Here is a 14343-nt window from a genome sequence, read left to right as displayed (position 1 = left end):
ATATATAGCCTGTGGAAAACACAATTCAAGAGGACCACTTGAGTTGGTGTTGATGCTGTGTTGCGTCGCCCCACCAATTTTCATGTATATTTGTAAAAGACTGAAGAACATTTTACAAGGAAAAATGTTTGTCATTTAGACATATGACTGACAATTGGTCAAAATACAGCAAAAAGATGGCATGTTTCGCAGACATGTTTATTTAAATTTTTAGACCAACACAATCCAATTTTTTTTTAACTTCAGAAGAGTTAAGGAATCCCCGGTATGTTATCGAATACCCGCTGATTTCAATCACACCCAAATGAAACTTGGTTTGAAAAATTTGTATTTTGACCATTGTCATTTTCTGGCCGCTCAGCACCCCCCCAAAAAAAAAATATGTATATATATATATACTTATTACTAGAATATATATAGTTATCTTATATCATATATATAATATATATATATACACGTACAGGTCAAACGTTTGGAACACAATTACTATTTCTAAATTTCTTCTGCTCATCAAGGCGCTGCATTTATTTGATCAAAATACAGAAAAAATAAAATGTGAATATAGTGATATATTATGATTACAATTTAAATAATTGTTTTTTTAAATAGTTATTATACTTTAAATTATACATTTTTTCTGTGATGAAAATGCGAATTTTTAGGATCATTCACACTGCTCCTTTAGAAATCAGTCTAATCTTATGATTCATTTACAATTGTTGGAAACCGTTCTTTTGCTGAATATTTTTTTCAGAACAGTGTGATAACGTTTTTAGGATACCTTTGAGAGAAAAAAAACAAAAAAAGAAAAAGCAGCTAGCCTAGGTTTTGTAAAATAATAATATTCAAATTTGTAATAACATACTACACTACTTGTCAGTAAATTTGGGGTCCCAGTAATTTTTTTTTGGTTCTTCTTTTTTTAATTAAAAGAAATACTTTTATTCAGCAAGGATGTGTTAATTGATAAAAAGTGAGGTAAAGACAAATAATCTATTATGAATTAATATATATTAGAATTTTTTTTTTTTTGATAAATGCCCAGTTCTTTTAACCTTTTAGTCATCAAATAGTATTTAGACAGCGAATGTTGTCAACACCTTCATAACTCTAATAACATCAGCATACTATGCTGAATGTAAATGACTTTCCTAAATGCATCATGAGTGACTAGACTGGACTGTTTACATGTGACACTGAAGAGCTGGAGCTCTACATGCGCTGAAAATTCAGCTTTGCCATGGCCCGGAATAAATTATTTTTTTAAAGTATATATCAGAGCCAAATAGGGACAAACTATTATTTTAAAGTTGTTATAATAATTTCAACCAATATTACTGTTTAAAGTTTCTGATTTTTTGATCAATCATAAATGCCAGGACTTGATTGAGACAGAAGAAACTTCATTTCAAAAACATTAAAAATAGTAAATGTTTCCAAACTTTTGACTACTGCTGTATGGTATGTGTATATATATGTTATATATATATATATATATATATAGATAATATATCTATATATATATAATATACAGACTATATTTTTTTTTTTTTTTTTTTTTTTTTTATTACTTTATTTATTTTTATTTATTTATGTATTATGTATTAGTGTGGGGTGTGTTATATACTTAATATCTATGTATTGTACTTTTACTCAAACACCATACTTGCTATAATCCAGAGAGAACGTGAATTAATGTGTGTGTATGAACTTTATTGATTTATTTATTTATTTATTTATTGTGATAAATGTGCACTTTTTTTTTGAGTTTTCTGATAACCAAACACCACCGTAAGCAGCAAGTTTTCTCTGGTACCCAACACAGTAATAATCTTTCTATCAGCTAAGAAGTTGACTGAGTAAAGCCAGAGAAGAGCAGAAACAGGAGGTGAAAGGTAACGGATCATAATAAATGCCGCTGAGTTTTTTGTAATAATTCTTAGTTGCGTGTTTCAATGCCCAGACTTCACCTGAGCAGCACAAATGCAACTAGTGTTATACCACAAGCAATAGCAACGTCCTGTAAAATAACCAACATGCCACCTTAAAAGTTTTGAACATTCTCTATCTATCTTTACTCGTGTGAGCCAAATAAACCCTTAAAACCACACAATGAGATTAACAAACATATGGAAAAATAATACAAACAAAAGAAAACGAAGATATTAGTCAAACATGCAACACTGGATAGAGTATCCATTGTTTGTAAAAAAAAAAAAAACCTGACTTCGATTTTTTAAATTGCTCCCTTTTGACTGTGACTCACCATGAAAATAGCAGAGGAATCTAGCATGGTGTTAAAACATCGAACCTCTATTCGGTTAACCTAGGCACTCCTGTGGTACCTTCTGCTTTTCAGATCAGCTCAAACTTCAGCAGCATCATCGCGGAGTAAGTTACGCTGCAACACCTTTGCAGACACTGGCAGAGGAAGCCGCAGGTCAATCAGAAGGACAAACTTCTGGCTCTGTCACAGCGCGGTCGCAGAGCTCCATTAATAACTGGGTCACAGACTAGGCCGGACCAAACCCTTAATCGCAGCTCGCTAAAAAGGTTCGCTTTTTGCCATGCTGCAGGTTTATAGAACTCCTGAACAGAGCGCTTGTGTAGATCCAGAACATGGTGTCCAATTATCTTAAAGAGTATTTCCCTTCCGTAATAAATCTCCTGATATTTACTCATGCCCATGTCCTCCGTTTTCATTCATGTCTTCTGTCGTTCAGTCGCAAAGAAATCGAAGTTTTTGAGGAAAACATTCCATGTATTTATTTATTTTTTATCAAGGGGGACCAATGGGATGAAGGTCAAAAATTGCAGCTTCAACAGGGCTCCTACCAACCGATCCCATCTGAGGACTAAGCTCTATCTTATTCTAACAAAACCATCCGCTCTCTTTTCTAAAAAAATACAAATTTCAATCCCCTTGGAATTCTAAGGCTGTCGTCTGACTATCTCAGGAGGACTTTTTGTAGTGTTATGGAGCTTCAAAGTTTTTGACTGTTTAGATAAACCTTTTGGTTTTTTACCATGAAAAAGTCCCAACAAATGTAGCACAACATTAAAAAATGCTCACATAATTAAATAGGGTGTCACAGAAGCAAGAAATATGTGAATAACTCAATTGTGACAAGAAATCGGATAGATGACCTTAATAATTTCCCAGTGGGCACGATTTTCTATACGTTTTAACCACAAATGCCACATTTACCTTCCGGGCATTTCGAAAGCCCTATTCTTCCCTGTCTCAGCTCTCTTATTGTCTTCAGGGTTTGTAAGGGTTAGTTCACCCAAATTATAAAAATGAGTCTGCATTATGACTCACCCGCATGGCCGGTTCCAGACCCCGTAAGGACCTCCGTTCATCTTCAGAACACATGTTTAAGATATTTTAGAGTATATAGAATCGCGAGCTATGGGTGCTGTCCCTCCATTGAGAATGCTTATGGTACGGTATACTGTCCATGTCCAGAAAGGGTAATAAAAACATTATCAAATATCCAATGTTGACATCGCCAGGGGATCCGTTAGAATGTTATGGTGAAAGCATCCGAAATATAACTTTGTGCTCCAAAAATAACAAAATGACACGTTATCCGCGTTGGCGGCTCTCCGGGTCTGTTGTGTGAGCGTTTCACAGAAGCGGCAGGGAAGCGGGCTGCGGGGTTTCTCGGGTGGGTGTGAGTGGTGGGCGAAATGACCAGAAAATACGTCGCATGGCTGTCATTTGTTATGTGGGAGCAAAGGTATGGCGATGCTGCACTAAATTCAACGGACCCTCTGGAGGTCACATGGACTACTTTGAAGATGTTTGTAACCTGTTTCTGGACGGGCCAGTATACCGTACATACATTCTCAATGGATGGACAGAAAGCGCTCGAACTACAATCTAAAATATCTTAAACTGTGTTCTGGAGAGAACGGAGGGCGCAACGGGTTTGGGAAGACGACATGAGCGTGAGTTCTTAATGACAGAATATTAAATTTTTGGTTAACTAACCCTTTAAAGGTCAACTGTGGAAGTACCAACACAGTGTTTACAAAGTGACATTTCGCCTCGCAAAGTAAGTTGAAACCAGGTAACAGCGTAAACAATGCATGTCGGATGATTTTGATCCATGAGGACATTCGTAATCCAAGAATTTGCAAACGTTCAAGGCAGAGCTAGTGCGAGATGTGCACTTTGTGTGTGCTTTGTTATAGGAAACACACATTCTACGCATTTTTTGCTATTTGGAAAATTAGCAATGGTTGTGCTAGATAGACTTTATTCCTCAGCTGGGATCGGGTAGAGCCCTTTTTACACTGCAATTCGGAACCTTCATCCTGTGGTCCCCGCTTCGTCTCTCACTTGAAGTCCATTATATGAAAAACAATCCTGGAATGTTTCCTTCAAACACCTGGACTACTTTTTAGCCTCTCGTTTGCGACACTGAAGACAGAAAGACATTTGCACCATTAGTGAGAATGAAAACTAAATTCAGGAGTCTACTTTTTTTTTTATTGCGTGGTAGTGAACCATCCTTTGTTTCTGCATTGGTCTCATTGTTGGTGTGCACTAGGTGCCCATCGTAGCAAGAAAGAGGCTGTGTTCGGCTTACCGTGCCGCTCCGTTTGTGCGAGATATGCGCTATGCTTGGATGATTAAACGTGTTGTGTGCGTATCACGCTCTGCCATAACGTGAACCCATTAGGGAAGAAGTCCACGCAGTGCACCCTGCATAGGTTATTTGTGCTTTATTGTGCATCCGCTCTGTATATCAACACTGTCCTTAATGTCCTGTATTGTTGTGCTGTGGGATTGGGGCTTTGTGCTCGCGATCGAATGCCCTCACTGGGCTTGTATCTGGCTTCTGCAGAATGGACTCAGATCTGACTAAATACCGTGTGACAGCGCAAGCTGGCAGAAGGTGGCAGAGTTTTACAGACATCCGTCCCCATACCAGTGCGGTGCGGTCTCCGCTGCCCGTGCATCCTCCTGGTGAGGTGGAAACCGCCATGAAACATTGTGGAGTACCACGAGAATCTGCGCCCATGTTTCTGTTTTCAGGTGGGGTGTGGCCCGGTTATTATTTAAAGATGCAGTGCCGGTGTCTCCTTGAATAGCAGAGAGGCTGTCAGTTTTTTAAGGTGAATGCAACTCAAAACCTGCTGAATGATGGTCCCACAAAGATTTAAGTTTTTAAAAGGAGTAGTGTCACACTTTTACTCATCGCCTCAGTCTTCCAACCCCGTAACTTTTGTCCGTTAGTCTTTTGGGACCAACACAATGAGATAGTTTCTAAAATATGCTCTTGTTATTTAAAAGTTTGGGGTTGGTAAGATTTTCCTGTTTTTTGAAAGTAAGTCTCTTCAGCTCACCAGGTGCTGCATATATTTGATCAAGAAACAGCAATATATATGAAAATATTATTATAATTTAAAATAACTGTTTTACTATTGCTGAATATATTGTAAAATTTAATTTATTCCTGTGATGCGAAGCCTGTAATTTTTCAGCATCATTACTGCAGTCTTCAAGTGTCCCACCTGATCTTCGAGAAATCATTCTAATCATGATGAGTTGTCTGCTTCGAACAAGACATTTATATGGAAACTTTGATACTTTTTTTCTGCTGATTCTTTGAAAAGACTTTTTAAATGAACCAGAATTTATAAACACATTTTTTTTTGTATAACATTATAACTGTCCATTCACTGTTGCTTTTGTTGTCATTTGATCAATTGTTGAATGCATCCTTGCCGGAATTAAATAATTTCATTTACATCCATATTATCTTTTACAACTACGCCATGCATCTAAAATAAAGTTCAGTGCCACAGACTTTTGAAACATTAGTTTATAGTATTAGAGGAATGAATGATAGTGCCAATTTGATAACGATCCCAAATGTGGATAAAACATCACCTGGTCACAATGCATACAAAGAGCAGCAATTCTGTTACCCCTGGAGCCACAAAACCAGTCCTACAGTCCTCTGTGTTATATTTGTAGCAATTAGCCACAAATGTACATCGTATGGGGCAAAATTATCAGATTTTTCTTATGCCAAAAAGCATTAGGAGTATTAAGTAAAGATCATGTTCTCCTGAAGAGATTTTGGAATTTTTATACCGTACAGAATCAAAACTTAATTGTTATTATTAGATACTGCACTTGCTAAGAACTACATGTTGGACAACTTTAAAGATGATTTGTCTCAAGATTTACGATTTTTTTTTTTCGGCATCCCTCAGAGTCCAGTTTTGTCAAAATAGTTGTGACATCGCAACCCAATTATTGTCCTCTCCTAACACCATGCGACATCAATGGTAATCTTATTATTCAGCTTTCAGATGACTATGATCTCAATTTTGAAAAATTTACTACTTAAGACTGGTTTTTGTGCTCCATAGGTCACATTTGTCATACTGGCCCACTGTTTCATTATGATCTTGAGCAAAAGGGAGTGTTTGGGTTGATGGGATTGTTTATTGTGTGTATGTGGTATTGTGTGGCAGGATGTGTATGTTAGTGGCAGGAGAGAACAAAAAACCCCCCCATGCATTCCTCACCTGGTATGCTGGAAGTGGTTTTGAGCGAAGATCCAACCCTGATAGGACTAGCTTCTGCGGTTCCTGCTGCCTACTCGGCTCTGTTACCAGGTCCAGTCATCTGCAGATCTGTCCCTTTGTGTTGTCAATTAATTACATATGTCAGCTAAACTTAAGACAGTGGTGGTTATTCTAGTAGTTATTAATAATATTCTTGAATTTGATTTAATTTTTGATATTTTCTGTTTTCAGTTACTTAATTTTTGTTTTAAATGTTTAATTAAAGTTTTAGTAATTTTTGTTGTGTTTTTGTCATTTTTTATTGTTTTTTTTTTTTTTAATATATATAGGTTTTATTTATTATTTATTACACGAATTGCTTTAAGTTTTTATTTAGTTTTAAGCTACTTTAGTACTTACAAAAAGGATAAGTATTGAGTTTGCGACTAGCTGTGATTAAAATACCGTTTTTAAATATGTTGTTTTTTATTCACTCAGATCCAGAAGGTACCCTGCTCAATTATTGATTTTTGTTTAATCCAAAAAAATTTTTTCTGGTGAAAGAAATGCATACATGCGCAAAAACCCAGATCAGAAAATAAATTACAATGTCACAGATGTATATTTCACGAATTGTAGATGAGTGTCAAAAATGACATTTTTCACCTGACAATTTCCCCAGAGTCCAATTACAGGGGGGTGAAATTGATTTCATACAGCGACAATGGCAAAGCCATCGTGTATTTTTTACGTCTTACACAGAGATTTGCGTTCGCTGTCTGTTAGTGAAATCCTGTCGACTTTAGCAATCTTTGTTGTGCCATATGTTGCCAGTAATCGCCCATAATATCAAAAAGCACTTTTCAAGTTTTATTCTCCAAAGTTTTGCACGTCGTGACTCAAGAAGATATTTTCTTCTTCAGTAACAGATTTCTAATGCCTTTTTATATTTGGGGTCTTAAACAAACTTTTTTTTTGTCCATCTTTCATTTTTTTTTAAGGCCCTTCTATGGTTCCTTTTCCAGCGATTATTGGAGTCTCAATATGGCTTCCAGGAGTAAATTGTACACAGCCTTCAGTGGCCAAAACAACCACAATGTGGTTTCACTTTGTCATTCACTGAGCTTCTTTTTCTTTTTTAACAGGAATGGGCTGAGAACAAATAATATCGACAAATAGAAATGCATCTCTTGTTTCACTCTACAAAACATGTGCATGGACATACTTGCCCCAAGTATGCCATAAATATTCTTTTTTCCAAAGTTTTACAAGTAGTACAGTCTGACTCAAAGTCCACTTTTCTTGAATCTGACCCATTTTCAGTGGTTTGAAAATCAAAAGTGCTCACATTTTAACCTGGTTTTTGACCCCATAACAAAGATTACGATTTCTGCCGGATTTGTCTCCCAAAAATCAGGACAGAGAACGAGCCTTAATGATTGAATGGTCTCGTCTTAACATGGTGGTTATCTGAATGCATTGTGATTTATTTTGACCCAGTCTTTATTTTTGTCGGCGGTATCGGGGAGAGTTTGTGCAGTCAGCCTATTTATCGACGACGGCTGGCTGATGTTCTGCACACGCCGGCTCAATTTGCTGCTGAGCGATGGCAGTCTCGGACCAGGTCCAGGCGGACACCCGGCACAAAGCGGCATTTCAGCACAGCAGGGGGGAACGCCCTGCCCCCACCCCGACCTCCCAGCCTGCAGGGGGCAACCAGCCCCAAACCCCCTTCACAGACTTCTACATCTGCTACCAGCACAGGCCCGTAGTGTTTGGACTCAGCTGCATGCTGCAGGTACTGACACACACGTGTGTGTTATTCCAGCTGCGTTTCCTCGTCATCATCGGGTTTCTCTTGACACTGTTTTTATTCTGTTTGTCCCTCTGTAGAGTATAGGTATTTGTGTTGTCCCAGTAGCTCTGGTCTGGCACTACTCTCGGACAGATGGCCGTAATAAGACCGGCTCGCCATTAGACCTCTTGCGATCGCGCACCTCGAACCTCGAACCTTCCCATGCCGGGGGAAGGCAACAGCAGCCTTCAACCAGCAGGTTTGACTCCACTGGAGTTTCACATGATGATCGACGATCTGGCTCTCCATCTAATCAAAACAATTAATCTGGAAGGGAATGTGATGCTTTTCTCAGGTTGCGTGCACAAAGTGAGGGAGATGAGAGAGCAGATCAAAGAGAGAGGACAGGCCCGGTGGAGTTTAAGCTGGTCCCTTACGATAAGTGTCAGGAGACAACAGCAGGTGGGCATGAATGAGCTCTTCAGCATCTCAGTGTGGACCCAGGAATTATTTTTGTATAATATATGATCCGTGGTGTGTCGGTGGGTTTCACCATCAAGCACGGTTCTGCATGCGTTGGAGGTTTGGATAGCCACAGCTTTGAGAGTCTGACTTCAGCAATTCCCTGGATTAAGCTGCTTGTATAGCTCCGGATCTTTGGCTCCGGACAGAGCAAAGACGGACACGAGGTAAAGACAACTGTTTTTTTTTTGTTTTGTTTTGTTATTATGGAATTTCAAAGGATCAGAAGTGACACTTAAGAATTTTATAATGTTACAAAAGAGTTCTATTTCAGATACATCAAAGAATGCTGAAAAGGTTCTTGCAGGTTCCAGCACAACTGTTTTCAACGCGATGTTATCAAAACTTCTTGTGTGCATCAAATCGGCATATTAGAATGATTTCTGAAGGAGTTATGTGGACACTGAGGAGCTGGATAATGATGCTGAAAATGCAAGCTTTGATCCAAGGAATAAATTAATATTATTTTAATTGTTATATTTCACAGTTGTACTGTTTTTACTGTAATTCTGATCTAAGAGGTGCAGTCTTAGTGAGGCCCAGAAGACTTCAGACATAAAAAAAAAAATATTTGCCAGACAAAAAGTGTGCCACTAATGGACGACTTATTAACTGTAATGCAGATGTAATAAGTGTTTGATACTTAACGGTTACCGCAGCTTTATTGCTAATAACAAATGTAATTAATGTAGCAATAAACTATATAGTACTTATTATATCCACACTAAGATGACAAAGCTGGGATCTGATGTTCGATGTGTATGAAGTGCTGGTCACTGTATAGATGGAGTCGAGACGGCGATGCAGTGGTAACCCTGCTGTAATGAAATTGGGCTGTTTCCTGTAACCAAGGTCAGGGCCGCTTTGGAGCCATGATGGTGAAATAACTCCTGGAGAAGAGGCATACTGATATTGAGGCAGGAGGTGCACATTATTTTGCAAGCCTGAAAATGGTGTCATAATGTCCAGCTCGCATTTTCACCTGTTATCCTGTGTTTGTTTACGGTGTTGCGAGTCGGAGTCGTGCTGGAATGCTCTGTGTCTTCAGTGTCTCTGTCTGCTGCCACTCTCCCCGTTTTTCAGGACGTCCTGCTGCAGTCCTGGACACACAAGCCCCTGTGCTCAGTGAGTCATATTTTAGCGATCCTTGGTTTCTTTCAGTTCCATTAACCAATTAGAGAAGGATTACTTGTTAATAAGGTACAGCTACGCAAAAGTTTGGGATCAGTAGGAGTCTTTAAGAATTTTCTTCTGCTCATCAGACTCATGTATTTGGATGGCAAAATACAGAAAAACAAAACAAGTATATTTTGAATTATTATGGCAATTTGAAAATAAACAGTTTTGCTATCTTAATATAATTTTAAAAACAATTTAGTTCTGTGATGCACAGCTGTATTCCAGCATCATGGATTCTCAGTATACACGGTTTCCACATGCCTCCTTTCAGACCATAATTCTACACTACAAGCTTTATTCATTATCAATATAAACAGGCGTGGCTGGTAAATATTTGTTTTTGAAGCTAGCGTAACTTTTGTCATGATTCTTTGATGAATAAAAAGTTAAAAGGAACAGCAGTGATTTAAAATCTAATTTTTTTTGTACAATGGAATCTTCACTACTCACTTTGTATAAATTAGACATCCTTGCTTAATCAAAATTAGTACACTTTCTTTAAAAAAAAAGCAAAAAAAGAAAAAAAAATTGACAGACCCCAAACTTTGAAACAATAGTGTATCTTGTTACAAAATATTTCAGTTTTTACATAATGCTGTTGCTTTTTAACGTTTTTTAATTCATCAAAAACCTGACAAAAGTGTCACGGGTTCAAAAAAAATATTAGCAGCACACGGGCTTCACATCGATTATGAAATCAGCATGTTTAGAATGGTCTGAAGAGTGTGTGACACTGCTTTTTAAGGACTCGAGTAATGATGCTGAAAATACAAACTTCATCGCATCACTGAAAATAAATTCCATTTTCTTCAGTATACTAAAGATAAAAAACTGTTATTTAAAAAGATGCAATAATATTCCAATATTACTTTTTTTTTTCTCGCTATTTTTTGATCAAATAAATGCAGCTATGATGAGCAAAAAACTTTAAAAAAACAATAAAAAATCCTGACCTGGATCACAAAACTTTTGAGCGCCAGATACATGCGAGCCTAAAACTTTTGTCTCTGTGTCTGTGAACTGCCGAGCCAGGGGAACGAGAAAATGGCCGAGTGGAGATTCTCCAATCATCGTGCTGCTCTTCTGCAGAGGCTCATCGTCATGACGTCTTTCATCCAAACATCTACATGTGGCACCCTCATCTCCGGGAGGGAATCACGCGGTGACCTGGCCTCCAGACTCCCACCTGCCCCCGCCCGCGTTCCCCCGCGGCGAGAGCCCTCGGCGAATCGAGACGCATAAAAGTAGCAGGATGCCAGGAATAGCTGATGTATTAAACATATCGCTTTGCGTAGGCAAGTAGCTTTTTGGTCCACAGTCACGTTAGTGTAGTGGGAAATGGTCGGATTTGGCATAGAAGAGTCATATTTTTATTCTCTATCTGCCATTAATTGCTGTATATACGGTATATTTTTTTCGAGGGATACTGTTCGATGTCAGACGTCAATGGAGATCGATCAAACTCGAGTCGCTAACGTTTGATGAGGGGTGGAGAAAGCTTCTCCACTTTCTTCCGCGTAATGTGATTGTATTGCGCTACCATGATGTTTGCTGATTAAATATGTTTGCCATCGTCTGATCGACTTCAGCAGATGTTCTCTCCTCCGATGCACTGTGAGTCGAAGGGAAGCCCTCCTTCCGGGAGAAACCTTCCCTGAGCAGGGTAGAGCAAAAAGCACTGCTAAGGATAAGGGCATGGACCGGCCTTCCCGCTAGTTTCACCGAGCAGCCCACGCACATACAATACGCCACCAAAAGCCCCATTTCCTCAGGTGAGGCTCGCGCAGACATGATGGAAGGCTGATGCTTTCATAACAAAGATATAGATATGTTTTCATAAGATCACAAGTTAGTTTGGAGACCGATTCTCACGATTAACAGGACTCCTAGTTTGCTGCTTAATAATAGTCACTGTGGCTAAGGCAGTTGTTGAGTTTAGGTATGGTTGTAGCATTAAGGGATCTGGAATATGATTATGCAGAGATCAAGAATAAGGCATTAATATGTGCTTTATAGTACAGCCAAATATACTAGTAGTATGCGTGCTGCATAAGCATCTAGTTAATAGTGAGAATTGGTCTTTAAACTAAAGTGTTGCCGCTTCATAAATAACAAGGGTTTCTTTCTTTAAAGTAGTAAAGAAAGTCATCAAAAATGTATCAAGGTTTGCACAAACACAACTGTTTTCAACATTGATGGTAATAGTGATATTAAATGTTTCTCGGTGCACAGAACCAGCATATTGTTCAGTTATTTAGTCCTCAGGATTAATAATGCTAAAAAATCAGCTTTGATCACATTTTAAATTAGACCAAACTAAATTAGACCAATTATTTTAAATTGGAATACTGTTTTCACAATAAACTGATTTTACTGTATTTTCTGATTAAATGCCGCAGGCTTGTTGAGTTTTTAAAACATTAAAAGTTTTGAACAGTTTGTTTATTGACTGAACTGGTTGTTATTTCAGGAGGAAGCGCAGAGTCCATGAGTGCATAACCAGCGTCTGGTGGTTCTCTCTATGGGGTTGGCAAAACTTAGCGAGATGAAGCTTCGCCGCGCCATCAAGAAGATCACCAAAGACATCCTGAAGGTCCTCAACCGCATAGAAAGCACAGCAGAGACAGGTGCTGGCGATGAAGCACGACTCAGATTCATCTGAAAGTGTTAAACTGCACACATTATTAAAGGAATAGTTGTTGACTCAAAGAAGCATTTGCAGCATGTGTGTGCTGTATATTCGTTTTTCGTTGTCTTTGTTTCCTTTCCCTCAGAGGTGAGAAGGTTCAGAAGAGGAAGAGGAGTAACCTGAGGGCCGCTTTCCCACCGCTGAAGACCTTATTCTCTAAATTCCGCACCCTCTCACCTTTGACCACACAAGGTCACCTCTCAGATCAGCCTGACTTGCCTCAATGAACTGCTGTGACCTGCTTTTTTTTTTTTAAAACCAATTTTCACCATTTCGCAGACATGTGCACGTGGAATGTAATGTTTTCTCATCACACGTCCCACTAATTTTGGGCACAGCCTGAATTTTTCATTTACGGTTTCCACAATCTTACTCTATGCATTACATTGTTTAAATCACTAATTTATCTAAAAAAGGTTTTTTTGAGTATATACAATTAAATCAAGGGTATAAATTAAGTAAATCCTTGCAGTTATTCTGACAGCTATGCAAACTCTAATATAACGAGTTTAAACCTTTATAACAGGCTACAGCACCTTTTTAAGTGTTCATTGTTAAAGTTGTATTTTAGTATTTTTTTAATTCAAATCAGGCCATAGGCTCGACAATAATTGATGCTGCAGTCATCAATGTTCTTTACATCAATGATTGCAGCAGGTTTCAGTTTAAAAGCAGTGCTGTCTCTCTAAACCTGATGCAAATGGCGCTTCCAGATCTGATCTTTACAGATCATTTAGGACTTTCAAGTCATTTAGGACTGTTTGCAAGGTCAACCGCCAAAAGCGGATATTTTAATAGAGTTTGTTGTGTGTTTTTGTCCATGAAAGATAACTCTGTGTGCTACTGGTGAACTGTATAAAGTGGCTTTCCATTTCTTAACACAAGTGAAATCTGTTTTGGGGGAAAGATTTGACAGGTGCAATTTTTTAAAAAGTTGTTTTTGCTACTGTGCCTTTAAGAGTTCTGTATGTCAGTGAGCTCTTGTAAGGATTGCCTAAACTGCACTGAGCCTGAATAAACTACACCGATGTTAAATTCTGAACAATTTTGAAAAAAATTAGCATCATACACGCGGGTCAACTTTGTAAATGGTTGCTGAGGAAAATTTAGGAATCGCACACTAAACAACTGAGGATTACACAACCAGGCTTTCAAATCATTCTCAACGCAGCTGAATAAATAAGCTTTCCTTTGATGTATGATTTGTTAGGAGAGGACAGTATTTGGCTGAGATACAACTATTTGAAAATCTGGAATCTGAGGGTGCAAAAAAATCTAAATACTGAGAAATCACCTTTAAAGTTGTCCAAATGAATTCTTAGCAATGCATATTACGAATCAGAAATTAAGTTTTGATATATTTACTGTAGGAAATTTATAAAACATCTTAATGGAACATGATCTTTACTTAATATCCTAATGATTTTTGGCATAAATGAAAAAACGATAATTTTGACCCATACAAGTTTTTTTTTTTTTTTTTTTTTTTGGCTATTGCTACAAATATCCCCCAGTGACTTAAGACAGGTTTTGTGCTCCAGGGTCACATATTACCTCATTGCTAGGAGATGCATTCTAAAATAATTTCAAAATGTCAAACATGTTTGATCTTCTCCAATTGGATGTA

General features: G+C 38.0%; 1 pseudogene; it reads left to right on the top strand.

Annotated features, from left to right (window-relative positions):
• The first annotated feature begins 6539 nt into the window (after positions 1-6539).
• The window catches only part of LOC109087418, a 32535-nt pseudogene continuing 24731 nt past the window's right edge, over positions 6540-14343 (top strand).

This window comes from Cyprinus carpio, chromosome A14, assembly GCF_018340385.1.
Source record: "Cyprinus carpio isolate SPL01 chromosome A14, ASM1834038v1, whole genome shotgun sequence".
In the NCBI taxonomy this organism is placed as follows: Eukaryota; Metazoa; Chordata; class Actinopteri; order Cypriniformes; family Cyprinidae; genus Cyprinus; species Cyprinus carpio.
The sequence above is the reverse complement of the archived record's forward strand: the minus strand, read 5'-3'. Positions and strand labels throughout refer to the sequence as shown.